The sequence below is a fragment of the Octopus sinensis genome, linkage group LG7 (assembly GCF_006345805.1).
Source record: "Octopus sinensis linkage group LG7, ASM634580v1, whole genome shotgun sequence".
Taxonomy (NCBI): Eukaryota; Metazoa; Mollusca; class Cephalopoda; order Octopoda; family Octopodidae; genus Octopus; species Octopus sinensis.
In genome coordinates, this window is record NC_043003.1 from 30,595,378 (window position 1) to 30,612,054 (window position 16,677).

Consider the following 16,677-nt stretch of genomic DNA (forward strand, 5'->3'; position numbering starts at 1 on the left):
TATTATTATTATTATGCCTAACCTTGAAGTAGAAATTTTTTTTTCCAAAAGAAATATTTTGGATATATGATTTAATAACAAAATGTTGATCAATAAGAACAAAAAATATTTAAAACAGAAAACAATAAATTGTAAATAGTAGAGAGTTGGCCAAAGATTTCTATGACCTTGTAGGAATTTTAATTGATGAATTTTCTTTGTTTCATAGTTTCTGACCTGACACATTGTTACTCTCAGGTTTACTTTTGTAACCCTCAACTCACTATAGACAATATTAGGCTGCACCGGACTGGCAATCTTTTGTTTTGAGAACAGTTTACATCGCTTCTTAAAGCATGTAGGTTTATTTATGTTTCTGAACAAGATCATCGCTTTCCGTAAAAGTTTTTTATTTTATTTACTTATGTGGTAGAAGACAGGAAGAGGGGACTTACCGTTAGAAGTCAGCGTAAAAGGGGAAGAGAGAGAGAGCAATTAGAACAGGGGACTATCTTTTGAAGTCATCGTGAAGTGGAGGAATTGATGTGTGTGTGTGTTTGATGGGGTGTGCAAGACAGAGTGAGCAATGGTGCTGGTGTGTGAGTGATTGAGAGTGAGAGAGATAACTGATTTATTTACTTTTTGTAGTGAGTGAATGTGTGAGTGATTGACAGAGAAAAAGAGAGAGAGAGGTTGCTATGTATGTATGAATGTAAGTGTGAATGGCTTCAGTGACACACAGAAACACGTACGCCTATTGCATACATGTTCATGTGCGTTTGAGGGAGAGAGAAGGTATGTTTTTTTTGTTTTTGCTAGTTGTTTGCATGTATGTTTATGTAACGGTCTGCTCTGTATAACAACAAGCAAAAACAAAAAACATACCTTCTCTCTCTCTCTCAATCACACACACACACACACACCAGCACCATTGCTCTCTCTGTCTCTTCACACACTAACAAAACAACTTCACATACACACCACACTTTCTGTCTCGCACACCCCATCAAATGCACACATTAATTCTTCTGCTTCATGCAGACTTCAAAAGATAGTCCACTGTTCTAATTGCTCTCCCTCTCTCTCTTTCCCTTTTACACTGACTTCAAAAGGTAAGTCAACCCTCCCCCTCCACATAAGTAAAAAAAAAAAATTTTTTACAGAAAGCCACGATCTTGTTCAGAAACATAAACTAACCCATGTGGTCAAGAGTTAACATTTACGATACTGAAAACGAAACCTTTAACAATTCTAAACTACCACATTTATATCTGTAATGTGAGTGTCAATAACAATCTGTAACTACTGCTGCACCATTACATCAAACCCAATATGTGATAGTACATGGCCACACCACAACATGTTACCCAATATGTGAAGCAACACTCATCACTCGCATATTTTGGAATGAATCAAATGGAAGTTGAGTTGCTGTCAAGCATGAAGAAACACAGCTTACACTTTGAATGTTTTCTCTCTCTCAACAGCTAGTTGTAAATTTTTAAAGCTAGTTTTGTTAGACAACCAATTATGTTGGATATAGTGGAAAATTATGGGGATCTAGTTTATTTTGGCAATGTATGCTGAGGATCAATGATGGAAAGAATATTTTCTTGCATGAAGCAGTGGCAATATTCTTTGAAAGTATAAATGTGAATGTTTCACATTATTTTGACCCTGACTGGCTTGCAACTAAAGCATTTACTGTGGACAATACATCTAATTTAATGACTTGAACTTATAACATCAAGTAAAAAAAAAAACCCAGCTGATATACGGGATATATGGTCATATTGTGGTATTTGAAACAAAGCCCACCAGCTTTTAAAAAGGAAATATTTTTCCAAGTTTCATAAAAAATAAAGCACGAGATATGACCAGAGAGTTAAAAAAAGAATTTGTATAATATATTACTAAATTTTCGCTTCAGCCAAACGAATTCAAGCTGTCTGCTACTCCATTTGGTGTCGGACAGTGCCTCATAAAATTATCAAATGGAATTGATTATGATGCAGTATGACAACATACTGAGATTTAAATTTCATTCTGAAGATTTGTTAGTGCTTGACTTCTTTCCATAGAAAATTTATTTATCCAAGTGGCAAGTATCCTTAATTATCCGTACAAAAAGGATAACATTGTTTGGCGGCACTTTTCTGTGTAAGCAAATATTTCCAAAAATATACCACTTTAAGAACCATTTGAGAACCAATCGATGCCTATTTGAATAACGTCTTTACTATTTGCACTGTCCGTTTACCTCAAATATCTTGGCTAATGTCTCCTTCCACTTTTTAGACTTAAGTAGGTCCTTATCGAACAAACATGATTAAAAGCATTCTAATGGGGGTTTTTTCCCCCCAAGCATAAGGATATTTATCATGAAAAGATCACGTAGAAGTTTCGGTTGCTCAGGCATAATAAAGATTGGATTGGAGTGTCGAAAAACGAAACTAAATACGAACTTTCGAAAATGTCTTATTTACTTTCTTCTATTTAAACACATAAATGCAAACAGATGTACGTAGACCGACACATACAATATTATATTAATAATACTTACATATTAATAAAGACCCAACGAGGGACATGTAATATACACGCAAGAAATAAACACAGAGGAGGCATGGATAGCTTCAAGAGAACTTTAAGCTTTTACAGCGAACGTTAATTTTCATTTTAAGGTTCACATAATAAAGAGTGCCGTCTGTATTTCATATAGAGTTCATTACCAATTAACTATAATGATCTCGGTCGTCAAAATGTAAGTTATTAAGTGGAACTGAAAGTAATAATGACGTGAATCAAACAATAGCAGGAAGTGAAGTAAATTATGGAAGCAATCAGGGGACGTAACTCTATTGTTAACCTGGCTAAATATAAATGCTTCAAATGAAATAAAATTATTTTGCTGGGAGATTTATTTATTCACCCCAGTTAGTAAAAATCTAAATGTTTAATGTTTACAAGTACACAGGTACGAAAAAAATCGACTTTTTCTGTTTTTGAAATTTTTTCAGCGGATTCCTATGTTTTCGACAAAAGGCAATACTTCCTTTTGTACCCCGCCCCTTTTTTATTATTTTTTTTTTTACACACAAACCCCCGTTCCACCGTTTTCGGCTACGGAGAATACGAAACTGCAAAAAAAAAAAATTGGCAGAAATCGGCATTTAGAAATTACCCCACCCCCAATTTCTTCATTTTTTAACTTTTTTCAGAATTTTTTTTTTATTTGCAAAATATGCGGAAAAATACAGAGATTATGATCCTAAACAAAATTTCCAAAAATTTTTGTAGTTAGGGTTAGGGAAAAAAAATCAAAGATGAAGAAAGGGGGCGATGGGTGTAGGGTCAAATGTCCAAATGCCGACTTTTGGCAATTTTCAGGAAATTCCGTATCCGAAAACGGGGATTTTTGGAAAAAAAAAAGGGAGAAAAAAAATAGGCGCAGGAGTGGCTGTGTGGTAAGTAGCTTGCTTACCAACCACATGGTTCCGGGTTCAGTTCGACTACGTGGCACCTTGGGCAAGTGTCTTCTACTATAGCCTCAGGGTGACCAAAGCCTTGTGAGTGGATTTGGTAGACGGAAACTGGAAGAAGCCCGTCGTATAAATATATATGTGTGTGTGTGTATATGTTTGTGTGTCTGTGTTTGTCCCCTCCAACATCGCTTAACAACCGATGCTGGTGTGTTTGCGTCCCCGTCACTTAGCGGTTCGGCAAGAGAGGCCGATAGAATAAGTACTAGGCTTACAAAGAATAAGTCCTTGGGTTGATTTGCTCGACTAAAGGTAGGGCTCCAGCATGGCCGCACTCAAATGACTGAAACAAATAAAAGAAAATAAAGAGAAGAAAAACTTGGGTTGGAAATGGGGTGGGGGGACAAGAGGAAGTCTTTCCGAAGGAGATTCTGAATATGTCAAAAACCGTGTTTTCAAAATTCCCCACTCCCCACCCCAAATTTTAAAATTTTAACTTTTTTTCGAATTGTTTTTCAATCTATGTGGGAAAATATGGAGATTAAAAATATGGAAAAAAACAATAATTAATTTCAAATTTTCTATGAGGAAACTCCAAAATTGATTCATACGTCCCTTGCCCCTGCTGTTTAAAAGTGAAAACGAACGGCTTGTGTGTTTGTGTGTGCGCACACGAATGAACAGAGAAAATACACCGAAATATGTTTTACATACCTGTCGTATGAACAGAGAAAATACACCGAAATATGTTTTACATACCTGTCGTATATGTTGGTTTTGTTTTTTCGCTTTAAAGGTAAATGGTCCTGATAGAAGCAAACGCAATATTCAATAACATGTTTGTGTTCTTCATTCAGAAAGTATAATAACTTCATGGGACTTCGTTCATATGTATCCCCCCCACCAAACTTTGTTTATTCGGAATCTACAAGATATAATACATGTTTGTAGAAAATTCCATTAAAAAATATCTATTTTTCTGAAAGTTATGATCATCCAAAGTCGGTGGGGCAGAAATCTGTAGTTATGCATGGATTTTAAGTGCATGGCGCCCACAAAATTGACCACAATCACTCCAGAAAAGGGAAGATAAGTTTACTTGTTAAACAGATACTCCAGATCATTTTTGCAAGGGCACCGTGAAAAGAAATTTGAAAAAACTCCGTCAAAATGGAGAAATTCGAACTTGTTGGTGCTTCCCAACTCTGAAGTCTGCCTATGCATGTGTGTGTGTGTTTGACACCCTGTCACCACTTATAACCACTGTTGCTGTACATTATTTTCAGTGAAGAGATAGATGTCCTCATCATGTTTGTTATCACGTTTCAGCTGATGTACTCTCCAGCCTTCATCATGTGTTCTGATGGAATCTCGAACCCAACCCTTTATTTGACTAATGTTGCAGTGTTTACGTCCCCACAGCAGTTCGGCAATAAAAAACAAAACAAACAAATAAAAAACACAATAGAATAAGTACTAAGCTTCAAAAATAAGGGGACTTTTCGTTTGACTAAAGCCCTTCAAGGCGGTGCTCCAGCATGGCGGCAATCAAGTGACTGAAACAAGTAAAGGAGTAACTCCACAATGTCACCTTTCTTCTTCATGATGAACATCCATCGCTCTTCTATAGTCTGAGTATGGATGTTGTTATTTGGATAAAAAAAAAAATGAGTGAATCATTGACCCACATAAAAAGACCCCCATCAAATGCATTTCATGAAATGTTGGTATATTACTGGGCATAACTACAGACTTCTTCCCCCCACCCTGACTTTGGATGATCATGATTTCTAGAAAAATGGATATTTTTTAATGAAATTTTCTATGAATATGTTATATCATGTAGATTCCGAATATACAAATTTTGGGGGGGAAAGTATTTTAGGAGGGGGTCGGGTGGGGAATTTTAGAAAATTCACTGGAGTCCACCTCAATTTATTTTAACTTTCAAGAAAATGGATATTTTTTTAATGAAATTTTCTACAAATATACCTTGGACTATGTAGATTCTGAGGACAGGAATTTGAGGAGAAAACAATTTGGGGGTTATTTTTGAGAACCTTTCCCCACTCACAAGTGTTTCTGAACAAGTGCATATTTGTAGAGAATTGCATTAAAAAATATCCATTTTCTTGAAAGTTAAGATGAATTGCAGTGGTCTCCAGTGAATTTTCTGAAATTCCCCACCCCACCCTCAAAATCAAGCTGTATCCTAATATGCCACATATTTTATGGACTTTAAAAAATAATTCCTGATGGACAAGGGGCTTTCACAGTCTTCATATTCTTAACTGCTGCCAAGAAGAATGGTTGGAGCCTAACTTAGGTTCACATTAGGACAGCTCTCTCACATTTAGTAGCCTTTCATATTGTTGTTAGTAAGCAAGCTACTTACCACACAGCCACTCCTGCGCCTATGGAAATTTTTTTTTTTGTTGAATGAATTCCGGTGACCTCCTAATATGCCACAAAACCCTTTTTTGGGTCCTAAAAACTGAGTGGGGTGGGAGCCTTGTAAATTTGGTAAATTTTGATCCTTTCACCTGCAAGATTTCCGCTAAGAAAAAAAAACTCAGATTTTTTGCGTGGAATCAAGTACCCTGACCTCCTAATATGCTGCAAAGCCCTTGTTTTTGTTCGGAAAAAAGTGGGGGTTGGGAAATCAGAGCCCCCTCCCCCCATATCCCGGAATCAGTGGAAATTTTTTTTTTTCATTGAATGAATTCCGGTGACCTCCTAATATGCTACAAAACCCTTTTTTGGGGTCCGGAAAATGGGGTGGGGTAAGGTGGAAGCATCGGAAATTCCACCCGTCACCCCCATTGATCTTTTTTCTGAACCAAAATAAGGAGTTTGCAGTATACTAGGTCAGGGTACTTGATTCCAAGCCAAAAAATCCAAGTTTTTCTTTCTTAGTGAAAATTGTGCAGGTAAAAGGATCAATGGGGGTGGGGGTGAGTGAAAATTCCAAGGCTTCCACCCCATTCAATTCAGTAATGTGAACCTCTATGAGACTGTGATCAAACCCTGGTTGGAGAGGATCGCTGCATGAAGGCCATATGTATGGCAGCAGCATTAATTTCCTTGGCATACCTCTGGAAAGAATCAAAAGTGATTGTTGGAGAATTTCTGTGTCTGCGCCAGCCCCAGTTTCTGGCCTCTTAACTACCCCAATTGTAATCCCATAGATTATTATCTGTGGGATGCAACTGAGAAAGACACCAGCTTTTCTGTCTGCAAGACCAAGGCCAAACTAGTGGTCAAGATTAGCAAGTTGTTTGGAGATCTTCCCAGAGACACAATGAGGAATGCATGCACCTGGTTCCAGAGCAATCTCGAAGTTGTGATGTCAGCCAAGGGTGGCTACAGTGAGTAAACTGTTATCCCTAGCCATAGTGTAGTTGATATTTAAAAAAAAAATTTAAATGGGATATTGTGTATTCACCTTATGCAAGCTGTCACATTTAGCCCGAACACCCTTTTGAGAGAGGTATTTATTGTACTGACTTTGTAGTTCTTTTAACCATACTGCATTACGGTTGTATTCTTCATTTACATTACATATCCCCCCCACACACACACACACCAGAATAACTCTAGGTTCTCTTGGAGAGAAGCATTTTCAATCTTGATTGTATGGCTGTCATACTGAGATATATAATATAGCTTACAGATTTTGGGAGCAAATGTGCAGTTTACCACCTTGTGATTATTTAATTTTTTACAGTAACAAAGTGTTTCAGATCGTGTTTAAGGGCAATCAGTTTATTAGTGTTTTTTGATAGAATTTCCATATAGTTTGGAGAATCTGTCATGCAGTCACAGCTGGGGTTTGTGAAATACAACTTTCACTTTGCATTTGTTCACAGTGTCCAACTTTCTTATTTTTTCCTTGAGTCCATTGACATTATTTTGGAAGGAGGTAATCCAATTTTATATTAATATCTTTTGGATTGGTCTATTTTTCTACCATCTGTTGGTGTTCAAATACAATGGTACAATAGAGGAGGAAATTCAATGTCCAAAAGCTGGGAGTATGAATTTGTGCTAGATATTCTCTTGCAACATTGAGTCACCGGGTTTTTTTCCTCAACTCATGTTGGGATCATTTTCATGCAATGCTTTGTGTACGTAAATAGTTAAGTTTTGCTCAAATCTTGATGAATACTGATTTTAATATCTCATATTTCCTCGTTTGTTTTTGTGAGATCATAAACAGCTTCCACATGTCAGTTTTGTTATTGCTTATCATTGTTATGGTCTTTATATTCTTTTTTACCTTTCAGAGACTCCTCACAGAAAAAGTTTACTGTGTTGTCAATACAAGTATTTTTTTTTGTAAATTTGGCATGAACAATTTTGTTTACATACACATATACACACGTATTTATAGGTATAACTGTGTTATTAAGAAATTTGCTTCCTAACCATATGGTTTCCAATTCAGACCCAAAGCATAGCACCTTGCAAGTGTCTTCCATAATAGCCTAAGGCTGACAAAAACCTTAATGATTAGATGTGGTAGAAGGAAACTAGAAGCTTGTCATGTATGTATATATGTGTGTACTTGTCTTAACATTGCATGGTAAATGTATAGAAAGAGTCAGCATAATATATGTGTTATTCTTTTCCAGTCTTCCATGAAAACCTGTCTGGCCATGGGGGAATGAATTATTTGGAAGCAGATAAGGGTTAGCAACAAGAAAGGTATCTGGCTATTGAGTATCTGCTTCAATGGATTTCGTTTGATTTCTGTAATCATGGAAAAATGGATGTTCAAACGCTTATGATAACTATTATCATATACATGATGCACTTCTGCACAGTTTCTTTTTATTGAATTCCACTCACAAAGCATCGATCGCACTGAGGTTATAGTAGAAGACACACACTAAAGGTGTTGTACAAGAGTGACGACTGTGCTGGTATGGTCATATGATGCATATGGATAAGGACAGCTGTGTAAAGAAGTACCAGTCTCTAACTGTGGAGGGAACCTGTTGTAAAAGTAGACCCAGGAAGACATGGGACAAGGTGGTGAAATATGATCTTCGAACTTCACAGAGGCAATGACTGGTAACTAAGACCTTTGGTGATGTGCTGCGCTTGAGAGGACCTGTCAAACCAACAGCACCCATGCTGTTGGCACATAAAGAGCATCTTTTGATGTTGGGCCTCATGAAGGTGAAGTGGCTGAGCTCCTTTCGAGCGTTGGGCCTCACGGAGGCAAAGTGGCTGAGCTCCTTTGAGTGTTGGGCCTCGCAGAGGCAATGACCATTATGTCGTTTGAGAAGACCCATCAAGCCAAGCAAAATCGCAGTCTATTGTCTCTTATTTATGTGGATATGTATGCGACAAGTGTGTTTTATGAGAAAATGTCTTACCACAGATATGACAATAGTAGGGTTTCTCACCTGTGTGAAAATCTATGTGATGAATTAATTCAGAATTCCTAGAAAAATTTTACCAATGATTTCACAGTTGTATTCTTTTGTCAGTGAAGTATCAAATAACCATTATGAATGTTTTATCACCAAAATCATAATGGTAAACTTTTGAATTTGTGTGATGTGATTTGTGTTCACTGAGGTCTTTACATTTCCTGAATGATGAAAATATTCCGAGATTTTTTCTTTACATGTTTCTCAGTTTGGTAAAGAAATTCATTATTCTTACGTTGTGTTTCCTCAAATTTGATTCTCACACTGTCTGTCTTCCATAATGTTATTTGTTGCTCAGGAAATACAAATGTAATTCCTTATCTACATTTTAAAAAAAAATTTAGAAGTGTTTCTGGCTGAGATTAACTGAAGTTAACATGCTAAACTACCAAGAGGCCATGAGTTCAAAACATTCTGGGGATGATAACAGTTTATTTTAACTGACAATTAAAATTAAGATCTGAAATTTTTGTAGTAAGGTCTTGGAAATGAATAAAAATTTTTCAAATACTTTTTGGACACATTCATTTTCACATACAAGAGTTAGACAAAATAATGGAAACACATAGCATCATAATTTTGAAATATCTATAAAAACATCAAAAGCTTGTTTATTTTTATGTTTTTTGATTTATTATTAGTGTTGCTTAATATGATTTGCTAAAATTGCTGTTTCTTTTCAGATATCATCAGAAAAAAGTAATTAAAATTCACTAAAATGACAGATCTATCTGACTTCCAAAGACGTCAAATTGTTAGTGCTCGTATGGCAGGTGCTAGCGTAACAAAAACAGCTGAAATATTTGTCTTGAAAGTAATGACAGCCTTTGAGGGAAAAACCTCCTCATCAAAACAAAACTTTCAGATAGAGAATGAATTGTTAGAAAGGATCACAAAATTACTCCCCAAATTACTGCAGAGCTTAATGACCACCTTCATATTTCAAATTTTAGGCTATCAGTTTCCACAAAAACTGCTTGCCAGATTTCACGGGAAGGCTGCAATCAGAAAACCACTATTTTCAAAAACAAACGTTGCAAAGTGTTTAGAGGGGAGTAAAAATCTACAGAATTGGTCCCTAGAGTAGTGGAAGAATGTTATTTTCCCAGACAAGTCATCCTTTATCTTATTTCCAACCACTGGCCAAGTATACATGTGGAGACAGCCAAAAGCATTTGACTCAGACTGCCTTCTTCCAACTATTAAACATGGAGGAGGATCTGTGATGACCTGGCGAGAGGGGCTATATCTTGGAAATCCCTTCATGGTAGAATTTATGGTCAAAACTATTTAAGCATTTTATCTGATCAAATTCATCCTATGGTTGCAGAACTGTTTCCAGAGGGAAATGCAATCTTTCAGGATGATAATGCACCAATTCATACAGCTAAATTTGTTATTGAATGGCACGAGGAACATTCTAGTGAAGTTGAACATCTTATCTGGTGACCACAGTCCCCAGATCTCAATATTATTAAACATTTATGGTGCATTTTAGAAAAACAAGTAAGCAGTTGATATCCTCTACCATCATCACTACAGGAACTGGAGACTGTTTTAGCTGAGGAATGGACAAAAATTCCTTTGGAAACAATTCAAACTTTGTATGAATCGATACCATCGTAGAATTGAAGCTGTAATTACTGCCAAAGGCAGTCCTACTCTACATCAGAATAAATTTGTTTGAAATTTCCATTATTTTGTCCAACCCCTGTGTGTGTGTGTGTGTGTATATATATATATATATGTACATTCATTGTTAAAGTTAGCTATAGTTGCTTCCCCAATATGGGGCCAATAATACTCAACCACAATACAAATAAACACACCAGAAACACCCCTGAAAGACAATATAACCTCTTCAAATCACTGTCCTTAAACAATGACTGTCTTGAAAAAAACATATACAAGGCCAAAATCATGGGTCCCAACAGCGTAACAAAGTCATACATCGAGAGTTGCATTCGGTACGATATGTTTATTTGTTTTAGTAATTTTGACTTTGAGTCCCTCCTAGTGTGTGGCATTTATGTGTAATAATGCCCTCTATATAAATAAATATATTTAAGTGAAAAAATTGGTGGATTTTTTTCTCTTATGAGGTTTTTCACGCTAACTACTTGATAAATTCTTATGAAGATTTTATCCTATTTTTAAATTTTATATATATATATATATATATATACACACTTTAGAATACACACAACATCTGTAACAGAATCTGTACAACTAGAGTATATATATATATATATATATAATATATATATATATATAATATATATATATATATATATATATATAATCATATGTAGTTGTAAGCACCAAAGATCTAGGTGTAGGAAGTTAATAAGCTTTGAGTAGTCCATGGTAGGTATAAAAAAACAACTTTCAGGAACAGTAATAGTTTATTAGCACAGAAGGTTGTATATTTTTCCCATATCGAAGTTCGATAAGCTGAAAAAAGTTTTTTTTTTATATATTCATAGTTAGCAACTAGGATTGCTATGAATGCAAATAAAAATCCAAATTGAAGGAGTGGAGCTGGTAAAATTGAGGCTACATGTTTAATTAGCCAGCAGGACCTCAGAACTAATAATTACTCAACGAGAGGTACTCCATTAACCACTCATCAGGCTGAAGATACCTCAGTTAAATGAAGGTTACATTGTCATTAAGTAATCTCAAGTTGTAATTTAAAATAAGTGGTGATGCCAGAAGAACAGAGTGAAAAAATAAAATGGTCAGTAATAGAAAAGGAGGTGAAAAATATGGGAGTAGGCAATTGTCTAAAGTTTTTAAGAATAAAGAAAAAGAGAGGGGGGTTGAAGGGGGAATTTAAGTTAGATTGAAGTGGACTGAAGGGAAGGCTGTTGAGACAACTCCAGTTGTCTCAACATAAAACACTGTTTATTGTCATCCAATCAATGGACATGATTCAATCATGTGATGTCTTTCACTCCCACATTGTTTATTATTTAAACGTATGTCAATTCATCTGAGAGAATACTTTATTGACTATCAGGTGATGTTAGATATGTATCGACTCATTGTTGTGGATTTACTCTTTTTGCCTTAGCACACTTGCTGTGGTACAGATGATTCATTTGGCATTGTGGATAATTGAAGTTACAGTTCTCCACTTTGCACTTTGGCTTGGAATTGTTTCCTTTGTTCGTTAATAAAGTTATTATCTGAGCACAATATCATTATTCGTCTTTACGTTATAACAGTTGTTGTGAATATTAAGCTGGAGTCATTTTACTATATCAACTATAGAACTGAAATTGTCAGGAATGAAAAGAAAAGGAAGAAGTCAAATATTTAAGAGTGAGAATAAGGTGGATTTGTTAGGAGAGAAGAGAAAAGGGGGAAGAAAGAGAGGAAGATGGGAGATAAAGTTATTAGTCATGAGAGGAACATAATTGGAGGTAAATTGGTGGCTTACTACTTAACAGTAAAACTATATATTCAAATATCCTGCATGCATGTTCTGTGAGCCTACAGTAACTTATAGGTGTGCATACACCTGCATATTCTCATGTGCAGAGAGGAAGATTAGGGAGATGACAGTTAAGAAAATATAAAGGTAGCTAAAAAAGTTGTATTATAAATACTTCAAGTTGGGGTGGGAATGCAGGAGGAATAGTTAGGGAATAATTGAGGTGGGTGCCATTAACTATACCTTAAGAATGTGTTACATAACTTGTGTTTACAATTAAGAACTAGGTTGCTCCATTCATTCAGGCTATCGCTGCATTGCATAATAGATAAGACTTCTGTGATGCAGAGATCACATTTGTTGTTATAGCTGTTATACGGTTTGGCAAGGTTAACGATGGACCATTTCATAAGCTATGAATGAGTCTAGATAAAGTCGTTTTAAGCTATAAATGAGTCTAGATAAAGTTCTTGCTTGAGATTTAAAGCTAAAATAGTGGTTACCAACTCTGACCTTGAAGGTGGTGCTGCATGTGTCAATATATACATATTTGGAATATTCTGTTGATACCGTACATTTATATACAATATTTTTTGTGAGGCATCTAAGGGACAGGAGGTGGGGTGTTTACAGCTGCATAGGATTCTAGGTGCTAAAGTGGAGTTTGTGGGGCTATGATTATCTGTGATTAACCTGGTGTTATAAGCATTATCTTCTGTGGTCTTAGGGTTGGTATTAGGATTAGGACTGGTGGTGCAAGCAGTGGTGTTGGTAAGGAGGTTTAAGGATGTTCTAGGGTTACAGATAGGGGGCTGGGAATTAGGGTGTGTTGTATTAGTGTGATTAAAGTTAACTAATTGCTGGTTACTAAGTTTCTTATTGTTTAGATGTTGGATTATAACAGCAATGATTGTTGTGGGAGAGTAGGAAAATTTAACTGATTGGGGGGTTGAAGATTTTTCAAAGAGAACTGGATTAGGGAAACGTTTTTCAAGTAGAGCAAAGAAAAGTTTAGGCAGTCTGGTCTGAACATTAAAGGCAAAGGGGTGTGTGGAACCAGATAACATTGTGTGTCTTGGTCCGTCTATTCTGTTTTAGGGGATTACCTGAGTATGCTTGGGGTATGGAGGTGTGCACTGGCATGGATTTCAATGGGCAGTGGTGGATTTGGGATCCAGAATCACAGGGTGAGAGAAGTACCTATTGGGTTTGCTACTACAGTAAAATTTTGGGGAATAGGGGGAGGGTGGAATATGGGGGATACCTAGGGTTCTTTCTAAGGGGGCAGATGTATCTGTGGTGTCAGGTTCAGTGGGGGAAAGACCACTCCATATATGAGGTATCTAATTGAGTTTTTTTTATATCTAACATGGTGTAAGGTGCAGCTGTAATATTCAGTGTATTGCTCGAATATTGGCCCCATTAAGGTGTAGAAATAGTTAGAAGTATCCTTGCAGGTCCAAAGTTTTCCATCAAATTTTATAATAGTTCAATGAGCTGCCAGGATAATACTGATATCACCTCTAGTTAGGTCAGAATATTTTAGTACAAATATGAGGGCTGTGCTAAGTAGGATAGAGGATAAGATGGAATAGTACTTGTCTATATCAACTTGAATGAATTTGTATTTACCTTTGGGGCTTAAGGATTTAAACCATTGGATGGCTTCAGTGGTGTTAGTCCAGAGGTCTAGTGTAATTTTAAAATGAAGTTGGGGTAGAATTCTACCTAATAGAACTTTTCTAATCCTATCTGTATCAGAGCTTGAGAGGCAGATGAGGCAAACGGAAGGGTTCACAGCAAAATTTTCCTTGTGGTCCTTTCAGTGAATATGAGGTAATTGAAGTATGAAAGGTTCAGTTCTATCTTCTAAGCCAAGATCTCTTGAGGTTGATACCTGTCAGGACAGAGTCTGGCACAATACAGTAGTACTTGTGCAGCTGTTTAAGTATCAATTCCTGGTATGTTGTGTAGGTTGTCAGTCTTGTCTGCATGGATGAGGATTCCTGAATATTTCTGAAGTTTCCTGATGATATTGTTGATCATAGGTGAGAATTGGGAGCTCTTTTTCTGGGTTTAAATTTGATATTTTTAATAAGATTGATTAGGTCCTGTTCAAAATTATCCAGATTTTAGTTAGGAATGGGATTTTTATAAAGTCTTGGTGAGTCGGGTTTTTGTAGTTGGTCATGGAATTGTTAAGACAGAAGGCCTTCCACCGAATTTGGCGAATCGGTACATTGGTACAGTCATCATCATCATCGTTTAACGTCCGCTTTCCATGTTAGCATGGGTTGTATAGTGAATCATGAAAATATATTGTTTTATTCGTTAGGGGAATATCTGATAGTTTAGCTTCATTATGTTTCCATTCCCATGTCTTCCGCACTGTCAGTGTTCACAGAATAATGATATGTAATTATAAGATCCAAGGATCTAGGTGTAGGAAGTTAGTAAGCTTTGAGCAATCCATGGTAGATATAAAAACAATAACAGTTTATAGATGTAGAAGGTTTAGGTTTCTCCCATAGTTTGATAAGCTGAAAAATCTTGGGATTCCTTAATGACAATGTAATCTTCATTTAACTAAAGTATCTCTGGCCTGATGAATAGCTAGTGGAGTACCCCTCATTGAGTAATTATTACTTCCGAGGTTCTACTAGCTAGGAAATATATGTAGCCTGGATTTTACCAGCTCAATTCCTTCAATTTGGATATATATACGTATATACACACACACACATACAAATATATAAAAGATTTAATACATTTTAATACATATATACTACGATGAAATGTTTTGTTATGGTTTGTGCATTATATTTCTAGCATAAAAAACTGTAATGTTAACCAGTGATATAATGTGAATACATTTCTCAGTTATTTGCCCACAATTTCAAATAAATCACAGGTATCTTTTCTCCATTCTGGATATTTCTTACTTTTAACTTTTTCAGTTCAGTCACATGAAAACAGGAAGATGTCCTTGGACCCAATACCAAACCTGAATTCTAACAGTGGACTTCACTAAAGAGAACTTCACAGAACACAACAACCAGATTGTGATGCTAAGTCCAGAAACAAATTAAATCTTCCACTCATATATAAATGTGATTCCAAATTGTTAAGTCACCACTTAAGGAAAATTATTTATCATCTGATTTCTTTTCTACATGAGCAAGCTTGTGAGTATTTAGATAACCACTTTGAGAGAATGATTTACCACAAATATCACAGTGATATGGTTTCTCTCCTGTATGAATGCGTTTGTGAGTTGTTAAGTGACTATCTATGGAGAATGATTTACCACAAATATCGCAGTGATATGGTCTCTCTCCTGTATGGATACGTTTGTGTTTAGTTAAACTACATGGTACAGAGAATGATTTGCCACATACATCACAGAGATATGGTTTCTCTCCTGTATGAATGCGTTTGTGAGTTGTTAAGATATTTGTTTGAGAGAATGATTTACCACAGATATCACAGTTATATGGTTTCTCTCCTGTATGAATATGTTTGTGGGTAGTTAAATAACCACTTTGAGAGAATGATTTACCACAGACATCACAGTGATATGGCTTCTCTCCTGTATGAATACGCTTGTGAATAGTTAATTCCCCATTTCGAGAGAAAGATTTACCACAGAAATCACAGATATATGGCTTCTCTCCAGTATGAAGGTGTCTGTTAATAGTGTGATGATCTCTTCGAGAAAATGATTTACCAGAGATATCACAATATGTTTTCTCTCCTGTATGACAACGTTTATGAGTAGTTATTTCCCCATATCGAGAGAATTTTTTATCACAGATATCACAGTGATATGGCTTCACTCCTGTATGAATATGTTTATGAATAGTTAAAGAATCACTTCTAGCAAATGTTTTACCACAGATATCACAGTGATATGGCTTCTCCCCTGTATGAATACGCTTATGAGTAGTTAATTTGCCATTTCTAGAAAATGATTTTCCACAAATATCACAATGATATGGTTTCTCTCCTGTATGAATATGTTTGTGAGTGGTTAAGTAACTACTTTGGGAAAATGATTTATCACAGATATCACAGTGATAAGGTTTCTCCCCTGTGTGAATACGTATGTGAGTAGTTAAGTGAACGGTTGTAGAAAAGGATTTTCCACAAGTATGACAGTGATATGGCTTCTCACCTGTATGAATACGTTCATGAGTAGTTAAATCACCACTTCGAGAGAATGATTTATCACAGATATTACAGTGATATGGCTTCTCTCCTGTATGAATACGTCTGTGGGTAGTTAATTCGCTACTGCGAGAGAATGATTTACCACAAGTATCACAGTGATATGGCT

At 35.9% G+C, this 16,677-nt stretch overlaps 2 protein-coding genes across 5 annotated transcripts in view; both read right to left on the reverse strand.

Annotated features, from left to right (window-relative positions):
• LOC115214298 (zinc finger protein 525) overlaps positions 1-14,880 on the reverse strand; it is a 24,323-nt gene extending 9,443 nt beyond the window's left edge. For 2 of the 4 annotated variants that reach the window (XM_036504360.1, XM_029783454.2), the window contains exons 1-2: positions 13,974-14,880; positions 2,543-2,761 (exon numbers count right to left, since the gene is read on the reverse strand). The gene's annotated coding sequence lies outside the window, so the exon portion shown is untranslated. Of the gene's footprint in view, positions 1-2,542; positions 2,762-4,220; positions 5,474-13,973 lie in introns of those variants that run through there. The other 2 variants (XM_036504361.1, XM_029783455.2) reach the window with 2 other exon arrangements.
• LOC115214080 (zinc finger protein 62 homolog) overlaps positions 1-16,677 on the reverse strand; it is a 433,795-nt gene that overhangs the window by 392,844 nt on the left and 24,274 nt on the right. The gene's annotated exons all lie outside the window — the stretch shown is intronic.